Here is a 15180-nt window from a genome sequence, read left to right on the forward strand (position 1 = left end):
ATAAGAAACCTAAGCTGTCGTTCCTGAAAGTTTGGGGTTGCGAAGCCTATGTAAAGAAGTTACAACCGGACAAGCTAGAACCCAAAGCGGAGAAATGCGTCTTCATAGGATACCCTAAGGAAACTATAGGGTACACTTTCTATCACAGATCCGAAGGCAAAATCTTTGTTGCTAAGAACGGAACCTTTCTTGAGAAAGAATTTCTCACTAAAGAAGTGACTGGAAGAAAAGTAGAACTCGATGAGATTGATGAATCTATACTCTCGTTGATCAGAGTAGCACAGTACCGGAAGTTGTACCTGTACCGCCTACACCGGTAACAGAGGAAGCTAATGATAATGATCATGAAACTTCGAACGAGGAAACTACTGAACCTCGCAGATCGACAAGGGAACGTGCCACTCCTGATTGGTATGATCCTTGTCTAAATGTCATGATTGTGGATAACAATGATGAGGACCCTGCGACGTATGAAGAAGCGATGATGAGCCCAGATTCCAACAAATGGCAAGAAGCCAAGAAATCCGAAATGGGATCCATGTATGATAACAAAGTATGGACTTTGGTAGACTTACCTGATAGCCGAAAGGCTGTCGAAAATAAATGGATCTTCAAGAGAAAAACAGATGCTTATGGTAATATTACTGTCTATAAAGCTCGACTTGTCGCAAAGGGTTTCCGACAAATTCAAGGAGTTGACTACGATGAGACATTCTCACCTGTAGCGAAGCTAAAATCTGTGAGGATTTTGTTAGCAATAGCTGCATTTTTTGATTATGAGATTTGGCAGATGGATGTCAAAACGGCATTCCTTAATGGAGACATTGAGGAAGAGTTGTATATGGTACAACCCAAAGGTTTTGTCGATCCTAAAAATGCTTACAAAGTATGCAAACTTCAGCGTTCAATCTATGGACTGAAGCAAGCATCAAGAAGTTGGAACCGACGTTTTGATAAGGTGATCAAAGACTTCGGGTTTATACAGTGTCATGGAGAGGCCTGTATTTACAAGAAAGTGAGTGGGAGCTCTGTAGCATTCCTGATATTATATGTAGATGACATATTATTGATCGGGAATGATATAGAACTATTAAGCAGTGTTAAAGGTTATTTGAATAATAGTTTTTCAATGAAAGACCTTGGTGAAGCTTCGTATATATTAGGCATCAAGATTTATAGAGATAGATCAAGACGTCTAATAGGGCTATCACAGAGTACATATCTGGACAAGATTCTAAAGAAGTTTAGAATGGACGAAAGTAAGAAAGGGTTCTTACCTATGTTACCAGGCAAGGTATTGAGTAAGACTCAAGGACCGGCTACGGCAGAAGAAAGAGAAAGGATGAGTAATATCCCCTATGCCTCGGCAGTAGGATCTATCATGTATGTCATGCTATGTACTAGACCGGATATAGCACATGCTGTTAGTTTGACTAGCAGATATCAAAGTGATCCAGGAATGGAACACTGGACAGCGGTCAAGAATATCCTGAAGTACTTGAAAAGAACTAAGGATATGTTTCTTTGTTATGGAGGTGACCAAGAGCTCGTTGTAAACGGTTACACCGATGCAAGTTGGAACACTGATCCTGATGACTCTAAGTCACAATCTGGGTACGTGTTTATATTGAATGGTGCTGCGATGAAGCTGGGCAAGCTCGAAGCAGTGCACGGTGGCGAAGTCTTCAACAGAATCAGAGTACATAGCGGCTTCAGAGGCTTCATCAGAAGCGGTATGGATGAAGAGGTTCATTGTAGAGCTCGGTGTGGTTCCTAGTGCATTGGACCCATTAATCATTTACTGTGATAACATGGGTGCCATCGCCAATGCACAAGAGCCAAGGTCACACAAGAGGCTGAAGCATATCAAGCTGCGTTACCACTCGATTCGCGAGTACATCGAAGATGGAGAAGTAAAGATTTGCAAAGTACACACTGATCTGAATGTAGCAGATCCGTTGACTAAAGCTCTCCCTAGGGCAAAGCATGACCAACACCAGAATGCCATGGGTGTTAGGTATATTACAATGTAATCTAGATTATTGACTCTAGTGCAAGTGGGAGACTGAAGGAGATATGCCCTAGAGGCAATAATAAAGTGGTTATTATTTATATCTTTATGTTTATGATAAATGTTTATATATCATGCTAGAATTGTATTAACCGAAACATTAGTACATGTGTGATATGTAGACAAACAAGAAGTCCCTAGTATGCCTCTTAAACTAGCTTGTTGATTAATGGATGATTAGTTTCATAATCATGAACATTGGATGTTATTAATAACAAGGTTATGTCATTATATGAATGATGTAATGGACACACCCAATTAAGCGTAGCATAAGATCTCGTCATTAAGTTATTTGCTATAAGCTTTCGATACATAGTTACCTAGTCCTTATGACCATGAGATCATGTAAATCACTTATACCGGAAAGGTACTTTGATTACACCAAACACCACTGCGTAAATGGGTGGCTATAAAGGTGGGATTAAGTATCCGGAAAGTATGAGTTGAGGCATATGGATCAACAGTGGGATTTGTCCATCCCGATGACGGATAGATATACTCTGGGCCCTCTCGGTGGAATGTCGTCTAATGTCTTGCAAGCATATGAATGAGTTCATAAGAGACCACATACCACGGTACGAGTAAAGAGTACTTGTCAGGAGACGAGGTTGAACAAGGTATAGAGTGATACCGAAGATCAAACCTCGGACAAGTAAAATATCACGAGACAAAGGGAATTGGTATTGTATGTGAATGGTTCATTCGATCACTAAAGTCATCGTTGAATATGTGGGAGCCATTATGGATCTCCAGATCCCGCTATTGGTTATTGGTCGGAATGAGTACTCAACCATGTCCGCATAGTTCACGAACCGTAGGGTGACACACTTAAAGTTGGATGTTGAAATGGTAGAACTTGAATATGGAATGGAGTTCGAATATTTGTTCGGAGTCCCGGATGAGATCCCGGACATCACGAGGAGTTCCGGAATGGTCCGGAGAATAAGATTCATATATAGGATGTCATTTTATGTGAATTAAAATGTCGCGGAAGGTTCTATGGAAGGTTCTAGAAGGTTCTAGAAAAGTCCGGAAGAAACCACCAAGGAAGGTGGAGTCCACATGGGACTCCACCTCCATGGCCGGCCAACCCTAGTGGGGGAGGAGTCCCAAGTGGACTCCCCCTTTAGGGGGCCGGCCACCCCCCACATGGGAGGTGGAACTCCCACCTTTGGTGGGAGTCCTAGTTGGGCTAGGTTTCCCCCTCTTATGGAAGGTTTTTGGTTCGGGTCTTATTCGAAGACTTGGACACCAACACTTGGGGATCCACCTATATAATGAGGGGCCAAGGGAGGGAGCCGGCCACCCCAAGACCACAAGCTGGCCGCCCCCCTTGAAGTGGCCAGCCACCCCCTCCCAAACCCTAGCCGCCCCCCTCTCCTCCATATAGCCCGCGTAGCTTAGCGAAGCTCCGCCGGACTTCTCCACCGCCACCGACACCACGCCGTCGTGCTGTCGGATTCAAGAGGAGCTACTACTTCCGCTGCCCGCTGGAACGGGAGGTGGACGTCGTCTTCATCAACAACCGAACGTGTGACCGAGTACGGAGGTGCTGCCCGTTCGTGGCGCCGGAACCGATCGTGATCAAGATCTTCTACGCGCTTTTGCAAGCGGCAAGTGAACGTCTACCGCAGCAACAAGAGCCTCATCTTGTAGGCTTTGGAATCTCTTCAAGGGTGAGACTCGATAATCCCCTCGTTGCTACCGTCTTCTAGATTGCATCTTGGCTTGGATTTCGTGTTCGCGGTAGGAAAATTTTTGTTTTCTATGCAACGTTATCCTACATAAAGGCCCCTTCTTCTCCAGCCAGCCTTAGCTCTTCTCTCTCTCTCTCCTCCATTGTTGCTGAGCTCAAACTTAGTGGATCTCTCTCCCTACCCAATCAATCTTGCCCATACTTTGAGGAGTGGTGGAGGAGACCCCGATCTATCGTTCTACCGAGAGAAATTTCACCAATTCGTGGTAGTCCTTAGTGGATCTTGGTGGTAGAGTTCCTATTGTGGAATCTTGGAAGAAGTGCATCCATGGAGGCTAGCTTGGTGTTGTACTAGCTCCATGGGTTGTTGGGAGCCTCCTTGTGGTGTGGAGCTCGCCCCAACCTTGTGAAGGAATCACCGCCTCGACTGGTGTCTTAGTGGAGAAGGGGGAGCACCTTTGTGGAGCTCTCTCGAGGAAGAAGGTGAGGCCTTCCTTCGTGGTGTGGCCGTCTAGTCTCTTGTGTGAGGCTAGCACCTCCTCAACGCAGACGTACTCCCTTTTGTGGGAGGAACTGCGGGAAACAAACCTCGCCTCGTCTCCACGCCCTCCGGTTGTCCCGCTCCTTACTCTTACTATCTTGTGATTGTTCCTTTGCTTGTTGTACTTGTCTAGGATCATTGTAGGAACACCGCCATCGCTAAAGCTATCATATTTATCTTCCGTTGCACTAAAAATTGAAAAAGGGTAAAACTTGACGTAGCGCCCATTCACCCTCCCCCCTCTTGTTCGCTACGATCCATTCAGCTATCTTGACATTTGGACGGCGAAGATTGTAGATATTATTGATCAATATACACAACTAATATTGATTATATATCTTAGATGGCCAGGAAGACATGTGCGTTACAATCTGCAGACCTGATTATTAGACTGCACAAGATAACAACAATAACATGAGGCAGATGGAAATAGAGAACACGCGCTTTTGATATTAAGCACAGAGTTTATTTAGACTTAATTTGAAACTTTCTGAAAAAAGTTTTGCAAAAAAGGTGTACACTAAATTATAAAAAATATACGAAACTCCAAAGTTTGGCATATATTTGGCCTAATATAGTGATATATTTGCAGACAATAACAACAATATTTATGTCCTCAAACTAAATGCAAATTGTAGTGTGCAAAAAACTATCTTGAAAGGATTGAATAAGAAATCTAGCCGCGCAAATGCGCGGGTCACCCGCTAGTTTTAGTTATTTGACAAGTTTACTCTCTAACTACACTTATCTCTAGTCAAATTACTTACTCGTGGTCTAACTTCCCGCTCGGTCATCCATCCTCCCACTACTCCCGCACTAGCACGCTTAACTTCCGAGTTCCTTCCCATCTCACTTCTTTATTGTTTGAGATCCTATAAACATGTTGGTCACGATATCACACTTCTTTATTGTTTGAATTCCACATGATTATTTTAATAAACAAAAGTAAAGATGTAAAAATAATATTGAATAAATAACTAAACAATAAATTTTTAATTATTTTTACTTTTAAAATATATTTTAAATTTTAATCTGTTTTTGCAAAATATAAAACCTGAAAATTTGTAAATCTAAAAATTTACTAACCTTTATGGTTAAGTAATAGTAATCTTTGAATTACACATGATTAATTTAAATTTTAATTCCACATGATTAATTTAAATTTTAAAAAATAAAAATATATATATAATCCTGAATTTCTGGTGAAAACTAAAAAATTTCTGCTTTCATATTTCCATTTGAAATTTTGAGAATCTAAAAATTGGCTAACCAGGTAAACCCTGGTAGAATCAGATGTAACTTTTTTCCACGATGATTTTGATATATTATACATTTTTTTTTTCCTATATCGTATGCAACCAAAAAAAGCCGTTTGACCATTTTGCAAAAAAAATGTTAAAATTCGAATTTTTTAATTCCACCAAATAGTAGGTTGCATAACATAGAAGAATCTCGTATGATTTTATTTTTTGAATTTTCTATCATTTTTTTTATATTTTACCAAGCAAAAAAAAAAATGATCCACTAGGAGGGAGGGTGCGTGGGAAGCAAAAAAAGGCTAGAGACCCTTTAGTACCGGTTCGTGTCATGAACCGGTACTAAATGTTTTCCGACTGACGCCAACCCTTTACACGAACCGGTACTAAAGGTCCCGCACGAACCGGTACTAAAGGTTACCGGCGTCCTGGGCAGTGAAACCGGTATTAATGCAACCTTTAGTACCGGTTCCTAAGGAAACCGGTACAAAAGGCCTGGACGGAAGCCCAGTTTTCTACTAGTGGTGTAATTGCTTTCTTGTCTGTACATGTGGTTGTAAGATATTTATTTGACTCATATAATGTAGAAGTCTCTATAGTATATTTACATATAAAATATACAAAGTTTTACTCTGCAGATCATCTTAGCGACATACATTTTGTGGTTGAATGAATTTTTTTCATTATTGATTATTCTTTGCTCGACTAGAGGGAGCACAATTCAATGCAATTCCCCAAAGTGAAGTTTAAAATATACATTTCCATCCTTGTATTATAATGGTAGGGTGTTGAATTTTGTAAACATGAACCTTCACATTAAAAACATAAGACATTTTAATGTTCCAATAGACAATAAAACAAAAACATATTCATGACTATATGTTAACGATTATACTTTTGAAAATTTAGGTAAGATTTAGTAACTTACAGAGCTATCAAAGGTTAAAATATTTAGTATAAATTATAAAAGAATATATTTTAATAGTGTATGCGTTGTACCAAACGGCTCGCTGTCTTGGTCTCACGGACCAAGATTGGTCGTGGAGAAAGTGAGGCGATCTAAAATATCCTGGCTGAGCGGTGGTCTTCTTGGGCAGGTCCGAAGAACGATGGGAAGTGGTTGTCAGACACGCTAGCGAGAGTAGCATACCGCGCGTGTATCGTTGTGCATAATTGTGTATCGGTAGCTTGCTTTCATGTATATGAGATCCTATCCTTAGAATTGTATCATAGCTTGATCACAATCTGAGCGTAACCTTGTTATACAAGTTGATTATGAGTATAAATAGAAATGAGGTCCTATGGGCAATGCACGGCAAAATACAAGTTCCACTGTGGTGTGAAGTAAGATAAGATAAATTTTAGCCACGTGACATTGCTTTCTAAAACTATGTTAAGTTTGAAAAAAAATTGTAGTGCAATGATCGTAATTTTACTTATGTATATTATGTTTATGACGAAAGTTTCTAATGTTTAATTTATGAAAATAAATTGTTTGAGGTTACATGAATTTTCCAAGATATGTACATTCTTTATAAACTATTATTTTAGATGGCAGAGTATTGCATAATTTGGATATATCAACATCGCAACACTACATAGATATGATGTCTGCAAATGAACATGACACATGTAGCTAGTTTTGAAATAAAAGTATTGAACCATGGTGAAGCTATTGGTAAAGTTTGGTATGCCCCTTGTTACGGTTTTACTGAGGTGTACATGCAGGTTATCCTTGATCTCAGACAAGAGTATGTCGAGAGTGTGTACTTCTGTTGAGAGAAAAACAATATTAAGAGTAGTGAGTAAAAACATGAAGTTAATGATTCACGGCTAGCATTAGTAAAATATGATTAGGAAGTAGTGTGTTTGTATGCATGCACACGGGGCTCCAACAAGCAGCAGAAATACAGGACACTAGTAATTAAGTGGGTTCCCATAATTATAGATATCCACTCTTAGATCTTAGCTTCCTGTTCTGTCGTTAACATAGGACGCAGTTAATCATGTCGCTCACATACGACCAACAACACGCAACGCACCTACAAGTCTCCAAGGGACGGAAGATAACTAGCTGGACGATGGAAGGAAGGCAGAGCGAGACTGTGTCATACTACACCACACCTTTTTTGCTGCCATCCTTGCACCGCAAGGTACGTACTGATCGGTGTGTGTATTACGCACGCGTGCATTAGCTTAGACTTGGGCTTTTCCGCTCACATAGCTTGGCGCGTTCAAAGCATATGCGTGATCTCGAAAAGGCAGAACAATTATTTTGAAACTAATTTATCTATCCATCGTGGGAAAGGCTAGCAAGCTTTTGGACTGATTTTCCTCCGTGGCGAAATTCCAAGAAACACCGTTATGAAAAGGGGGAAACAAATATCCAGAACAATTTGCTCGAGGACGAGGAAGGAAGGCAGCACGGAAGGTCGCTACAGAGCATGCCGCTTGGAGAGACGTAGAACCATTTCTAGTTTCTAGGGCATCTCCAAGGCCCGACTTATATGACTGACACGGTTTGTTTGTATCCGTGTAAATAAGACGAGAGCGGATCGCGGTTGCATTTTTAGATCTAGGGTTCTTTTTGCTTTTTTGGAGGGCTTGTGTGTATCTTGCTTTTTATTTGGGGTCCTCCTTGTAAGCTGTAATCCCACCGACAATGTATAAGGCAGTGTCTCCAGGTCCTTCGGAAACCTTTTATGTTCAAAAAAAAAAAAAAGACGAGAGCAAGATCCTAGTCCAGCGTTGTCGGGACAAGCATGTCCATGCCGATCCATTCATGACCTAAATTCAGTTCAAAATGCGTCATCCTGGACATAGATGTGTCCGCGCCCAGCTTCCTCGGGCCGCCTGCCAGTGTCCCATGCCCGCTTCGTCCTCTGCGCATCAGTGTTGTTGGGCGGCGGCGTTGAGGCCTCCTGCACCGCGTTAATGGCCCTCGCTTCGATTTCAGTGTGCCAGCTTTGATCGGTGGTGTAGGCCTTCCGCCCCTTGCTTTGACCAGCGGGCATTGATGGCGAGGCACATGGCCTTGCTCTTTAAGTCGAGCAGCCCGACCATTTTTTGTCCACCCCTACGTCATTGCCATCTTCCCCTCCTCTACAACCCGCTGAGCACCGCCATGGAAAAGTCCTAACCGTTTGGCAAACAAAGAACAGACATGAGCCTGGCTCGTCACACGGAGACTGCAAGAAGGAGAGGAACCACCAGTACGATCCGATGGACTACGCGCGCGCTCGAGCTCTACGGCGCGGGTTGCCTCGTGCCATGGCTAGATGTCAACCTCCCAGGTGGTTGCCTCTTGAATTCGCGGCGTGTATTGATACGTCTCCAACGTATCTATAATTTCTTATGTTCCATGCTAGTTTTATGACAATACCTACATGTTTTATTCATACTTTATATCGTTTTGATGCATTTTCCGGAACTAACCTATTAACAAGATGCCGGAGTGCCAGTTCCTGTTTTCTGCTGTTTTTGGTTTCAGAAATCCTACAAAGGAAATATTCTCGGAATTGGACGAAATCAACGCCCACGATTTTATATTTCACGGAAGCTTCCAGAGAGCCAGAGAGGGACCAGAGGGGAGCCCTGGGGGCCCCACCCCACCTGGCGGCGCGGCCAAGGGGGGGGCGCCCCCCTATGGTGTGGCTCCACCAGGACTCCTCTGAGGCTGCCCTTCCGCCTATATAAAGCCTCTGTCGCGAAAACCCTAAAACAATAAGCCACGGGACGAGAAAAGTTACGCAGCCGCCGCCATCGCGAAGCCAAGTTTGGGGGACAGAAGTCTCTGTTCCGGCACGCCGCCGGGACGGGGAAGTGCCCCCGGAAGCCATCTTCATCGACACCACCGCCATTTTCATCGCCGCTGCTGTCTCCCATGATGAGGAGGGAGTAGTTCTCCCTCGAGGCTAAGGGCTCTACCGGTAGCTATGTGGTTAATCTCTCTCGCATGTACCTCAATACAATGATCTCATGAGTTGCTTTACATGATTGAGATCCATATGATGAGCTTTGTATCACTATTAATCTATGTGCTACTCTAGTGATGTTATTAAAGTAGTCTATTCCTCCTTCATGATGTAAAGGTGACGGTGTGTGCATCATGTAGTACTTGGCGTAGGTTATGATTGTAATCTCTTGTAGATTATGGAGTTAACTATTACTATGATAGTATTGATGTGATTTATTCCCCCTTTCATAGCTTAAAGGTGACAGTGTGTATGCTATGCTAGTACTCGGTCTAAATTGCAACGGTCTATTATGCTCTAGAGGTTACTTAAATATGAACTCCAAATGTTGTGGAGCTTGTTAACTCCGGCTTGAGGGAGCTCTTGTAGCCCTACACAATGAATGGTGTTTGTTATCAAACAAGAGAGTGTATGTAGCACAAGTGAGGAGAAGTTATTTATTTGTTATGTGATCAGTGTTGAGAGTGTCCACTAGTGAAAGTATGATCCCTAGGCCTTGTTTCCAAATACTGCAAATATCGCTTGTTTACTGTTTTACTGCATCTTTACTTCCTGCAATATTACCACCATCTATACCACCTGTGCTTTACTATCTCTTCGCCGAACTAGTGCACCTATACATCTGACAAGTGTATTAGGTGTGTTGGGGACACAAGAGACTTCTTGTATCGTAATTGCAGGGTTGCTTGAGAGGGATATCTCTGACCTCTACCTCCCTGAGTTCGATAAACCTTGGGTGATTCACTTAAGGGAAACTTGCTGCTGTTCTACAAACCTCTGCTCTTGGAGGCCCAACACTGTCTACAGGAATAGAAGCGTGCGTAGACATCAAGCTATTTTCTGGCGCCGTTGCCGGGGAGGTAAGGTAAAAGGTATTCACATCCTCCGACTACTAAGCTATTTCCTAGCACTGTTGCCGGTGTGTGAGTGCTCAAAGCTATTTCCTTTAGATCCTGCAATTATATCTTTTTGTTTCTTGTTTTCACTAGTTAGGCTTAATGGAAAACAACAACTAAATGAGAGATCTTTATGAACTTTATCTTGAATTAGGACATGATGTGTTTGAAGAGAGAATTAAAAAACTCATGGAACTTTATATGCATGCTAATGGGAATGTTATTAGTATGAATGCTTTGAACACCATTGTTGCTAATGCTATGGAAAATTCTAAGCTTAGGGAAGCTGGTTTTGATGAGCATGATATTTTTAGTCCCCCAAGTTTTGAGGAGAAAATTTACTTTGATGATACTTTACCTCCTATATATGATGATTACAATGATGACTATCATATTTTCAGTCCACCTACTATTGAGGAGAAAATTAATTATGATTACAATATGCCTCCTATATATGATGATTATGGTGATGAGAATAATAATGATAGCTATCTTATTGAATTTGCTCCCACTACAATTAATAGTAATGACTATGCTTATATGGAGAGTAATGATACTTTTATGCATGTGAATAAGAATGCTTTATGTGATAGTTATATCGTTGAGTTTGTTCATGATGCTACTGAAAGTTATTATGAGAGAGGGAAACATGGTTATATGCATCTTAATAATATTAAGTTTCCCCTCTTTATGTTGAGAATCTTGAAGTTGCGCTTGTGTTGCCTTTCTATGCTTGTTGCATTATGCTTACATGACTTGTTTATTTACGAAATTCCTTTTCATAGGAAGTGGGTTAGGCTTAAATGTGTTTTGAATTTGCTTCTTGATGCTCTCTTTTACTTCAACTCTTATTTCTTGCGCGAGCATCATTAAAATCACTAAGCCCATCTTAATGGCTATAAAGAAAGCACTTCTTGGGAGATAACCCATGTTTTTATTTTGCTACTGTTTTGTTGTGTCTTGGAAGTTGTTACTACTGTAGAAACCTCTCCTTATCTATATTTTATTGCATTGTTGTGCCAAGTAAAGTCTTTGATAGTAAGGTTGATACTAGATTTGGATTACTGCACATAAACAGATTTCTTACTGTCACGAAATTGAGCAGGCCCATCTGTAGGTAACTCAGAAAAATCTGCCATTTTACGTGCGTGATCCTGAGATATGTACGCCACTTTCATTCAATTTGAGATTTTTCATCTGAGCAAGTTAAGTGCCCCAGAAAAATTCGTCTTTACGGACTATTCTGATTTGACAGATTCTGCCTTTTATTTCGCATTGCCTATTTTGCTATGTTTGATGGATTTATTTGCTCCATTAACTTTCAGTAGCTTTGTGCAATGTCTAGAAGTGTTAAGAATGATTATGTCACCTCTGAATATGTGAATTTTTGATTATGCACTAACCCTCTAATGAGTTTGTTTTGAGTTTGGTGTGGAGGAAGTTTTCAAGGGTCAAGAGAGGAGGATGATATAATGTGATCAAGAAGAGTGAAAAGTCTAAGGTTGGGGATGCCCCCGTGGTTCATCCCTGCATATTTCAAGAAGACCCAAGCGTCTAACCTTGGGGATGCCCAAGGCATCTCCTTCTTCATCAACAACTTATCAGGTCACCTCTAGTGAAACTATATTTTTATTCCGTCACATCTTATGTACTTTACTTGGAGCGTCTGTGTGCTTTTATTTTTGTTTTGTTATTTTCATTCTCTGAATAAACTCATGCTTGTGTGGGAGAGAGACACGCTCCGCTTTTTCATATGAACACTGGTGTTCTTAGTTCTATCTTTAATGTTCATGGCGGAGTTGAAACCGCTTCGTTAATTGCTATATGGTTGGAACAAAAAATGCTTCATGTGGTAATTGGTATATGGTCTTGAATAATTTGATACTTGGCAATTGTTTTGCTCAATAGATCATGTTTAAGCTCTTGCATCATGTACTTTGCACCTATTAATGAAGAACTACCATAGAGCTTGTTGAAATTTGGTTTGCATGATTGGTCTCTCTAAAAGTCTAGATATTTTCTAGTGAAGTGTTTGAACAACAAGGAAGACAGTGTAGAGTCTTATAATGCTTGCAATATGTTCTTATGTAAGTTTTGTTGTACCGGTTCATACTTGTGTTTGCTTCAAACAACCTTGCTAGCCAAAGCCTTGTACTGAGAGGAAATTCTTCTCGTGCATCCAAAACCTTGAGCCAAAACCTATGCCATTTGTGTCCACCATACCTACCTACTATGTGGTATTTCTCTGCCATTCCAAAGTAAATTACTTGAGTGCTACCTTTAAAATTTCATTCTTTGTCTTTGCAATACATAGCTCATGGGAAAATAGCCTTAAAAACTATTGTGGTATTGAATATGTTGCTATGTATCTTATTTCTTATAAGTTGCTTGTTGAGCGGTAACCATGTTTTTGGGGACGCCATCAACTTTTACACCTTTGTTGAATATCATGTGAGTTGCTATGCATGTTCGTCTTGTCTGAAGTAAGGGCGATTTATCATGATCAAATGGTTTGAGTATGCATATTGTTAGAGAAGAACATTGGGCCGCTAACTAAAACCATGAATCATGGTGGAAGTTTCAGTTTGGACACTAATCCTCAATCTCCTATGAGAATATTATCTGTTGTTGAATGCTTAAGCATTAAAAGAGGAGTCCATTATCTGTTGTCTATGTTGTCCCGGTATGGATGTCTAAGTTGAGAATAATCAAAAGCGAGAAATCCAATGCGAACTTTCTCCTTAGACCTTTGTACAGGCGGCATAGAGGTACCCCTTTGTGACACCTGGTTGAAACATATGTTATGCAATGATAATCCGTGTTAATCCAAGCTAATTAGGACAAGCTACGAGCACTATTGGTATTCTATGCATGAGGCTTGCAACTTATAGGATGTCTTATACATAACACATATGAATTATTACTACCGTTGACAAAATTGTTTCTATGTTTTCAAAATGAAAAGCTCTAGCACAAAAATAGTAATCCATGCTTCCCTCTGCGAAGGGCCATTCTTCTACTTTATGTTGAGTCAGTTTACCTACTTCTTTCTATCTTAGAAGCAAAAACTTGTGTCAACTGTGTGCATTGATTCTTACATGTTTACTTATTGCACTTGTTATATTGCTTTACGTTGACAACTATCCATGAGATATACATGTTACAAGTTGAAAGCAATTGCTGAAACTTAATCATCCTTTGTGTTGCTTCAATGCCTTCTACTTTGAATCTATTGCTTTATGAGTTAACTCTTATGCAAGACTTATTGATACTTGTCTTGGAAGTACTATTCATGAAAAGTCTTTGCTATATGATTCAGTTGTTTAGTCATTATCTTTACCATTGCTTTGAATCACTTCATTCATCTCATATGCTTTACAATAGTATTGATCAAGATCATGTTGGTAGCATGTCACTTCCGAAATTATCCTTGTTATCGTTTACCTACTCGAGGGCGAGTAGGAACTAAGCTTGGGGATGCTTGATACGTCTCCAACGTATCTATAATTTCTTATGTTCCATGCTAGTTTTATGACAATACCTACATGTTTTATTCATACTTTATATCGTTTTGATGCATTTTCCGGAACTAACCTATTAACAAGATGCCGGAGTGCCAGTTCCTGTTTTCTGCTGTTTTTGGTTTCAGAAATCCTACGAAGGAAATATTCTCGGAATTGGACGAAATCAACGCCCACGATCTTATATTTCACGGAAGCTTCCAGAGAGCCAGAGAGGGACCAGAGGGGAGCCCTGGGGGCCCCACCCCACCTGGCGGCGCGACCAAGGGGGGGCGCCCCCCTATGGTGTGGCTCCACCAGGACTCCTCCGAGGCTGCCCTTCCGCCTATATAAAGCCTCCGTCGCGAAAACCCTAAAACAATAATCCACGGGACGAGAAAAGTTACGCAGCCGCCACCATCGCGAAGCCAAGTTCGGGGGACAGAAGTCTCTGTTCCGGGACGCCGCCGGGACGGGGAAGTGCCCCCGGAAGCCATCTCCATCGACACCACCGCCATCTTCATCGCCGCTGCTGTCTCCCATGATGAGGAGGGAGTAGTTCTCCCTCGAGGATAAGGGCTCTACTGGTAGCTATGTGGTTACTCTCTCTCTCATGTTCCTCAATACAATGATCTCATGAGCTGCTTTACATGATTGAGATCCATATGATGAGCTTTGTATCACTATTAATCTATATGCTACTCTAGTGATGTTATTAAAGTAGTCTATTCCTCCTTCATGATGTAAAGGTGACGGTGTGTGCATCATGAAGTACTTGGCGTAGGTTATGATTGTAATCTCTTGTAGATTATGGAGTTAACTATTACTATGATAGTATTGATGTGATCTATTCCCCCTTTCATAGCTTAAAGGTGACAGTGTGTATGCTATGTTAGTACTCGGTCTAAATTGCAACGGTCTATTATGCTCTAGAGGTTACTTAAATATGAACTCCGAATGTTGTGGAGCTTGTTAACTCCGGCTTGAGGGAGCTCTTGTAGCCCTACACAATGAATGGTGTTTGTTATCAAACAAGAGAGTGTATGTAGCACAAGTGAGGAGAAGTTATTTATTTGTTATGTGATCAATGTTGAGAGTGTCCACTAGTGAAAGTATGATCCCTAGGCCTTGTTTCCAAATACTGCAAACATCGCTTGTTTACTGTTTTACTACATCTTTACTTCCTGCAATATTACCACCATCTATACCACCTGTGTTTTACTATCTCTTCGCCGAACTAGTGCAC

This window comes from Lolium perenne, chromosome 2, assembly GCF_019359855.2.
Source record: "Lolium perenne isolate Kyuss_39 chromosome 2, Kyuss_2.0, whole genome shotgun sequence".
NCBI lineage: Eukaryota > Viridiplantae > Streptophyta > Magnoliopsida > Poales > Poaceae > Lolium > Lolium perenne.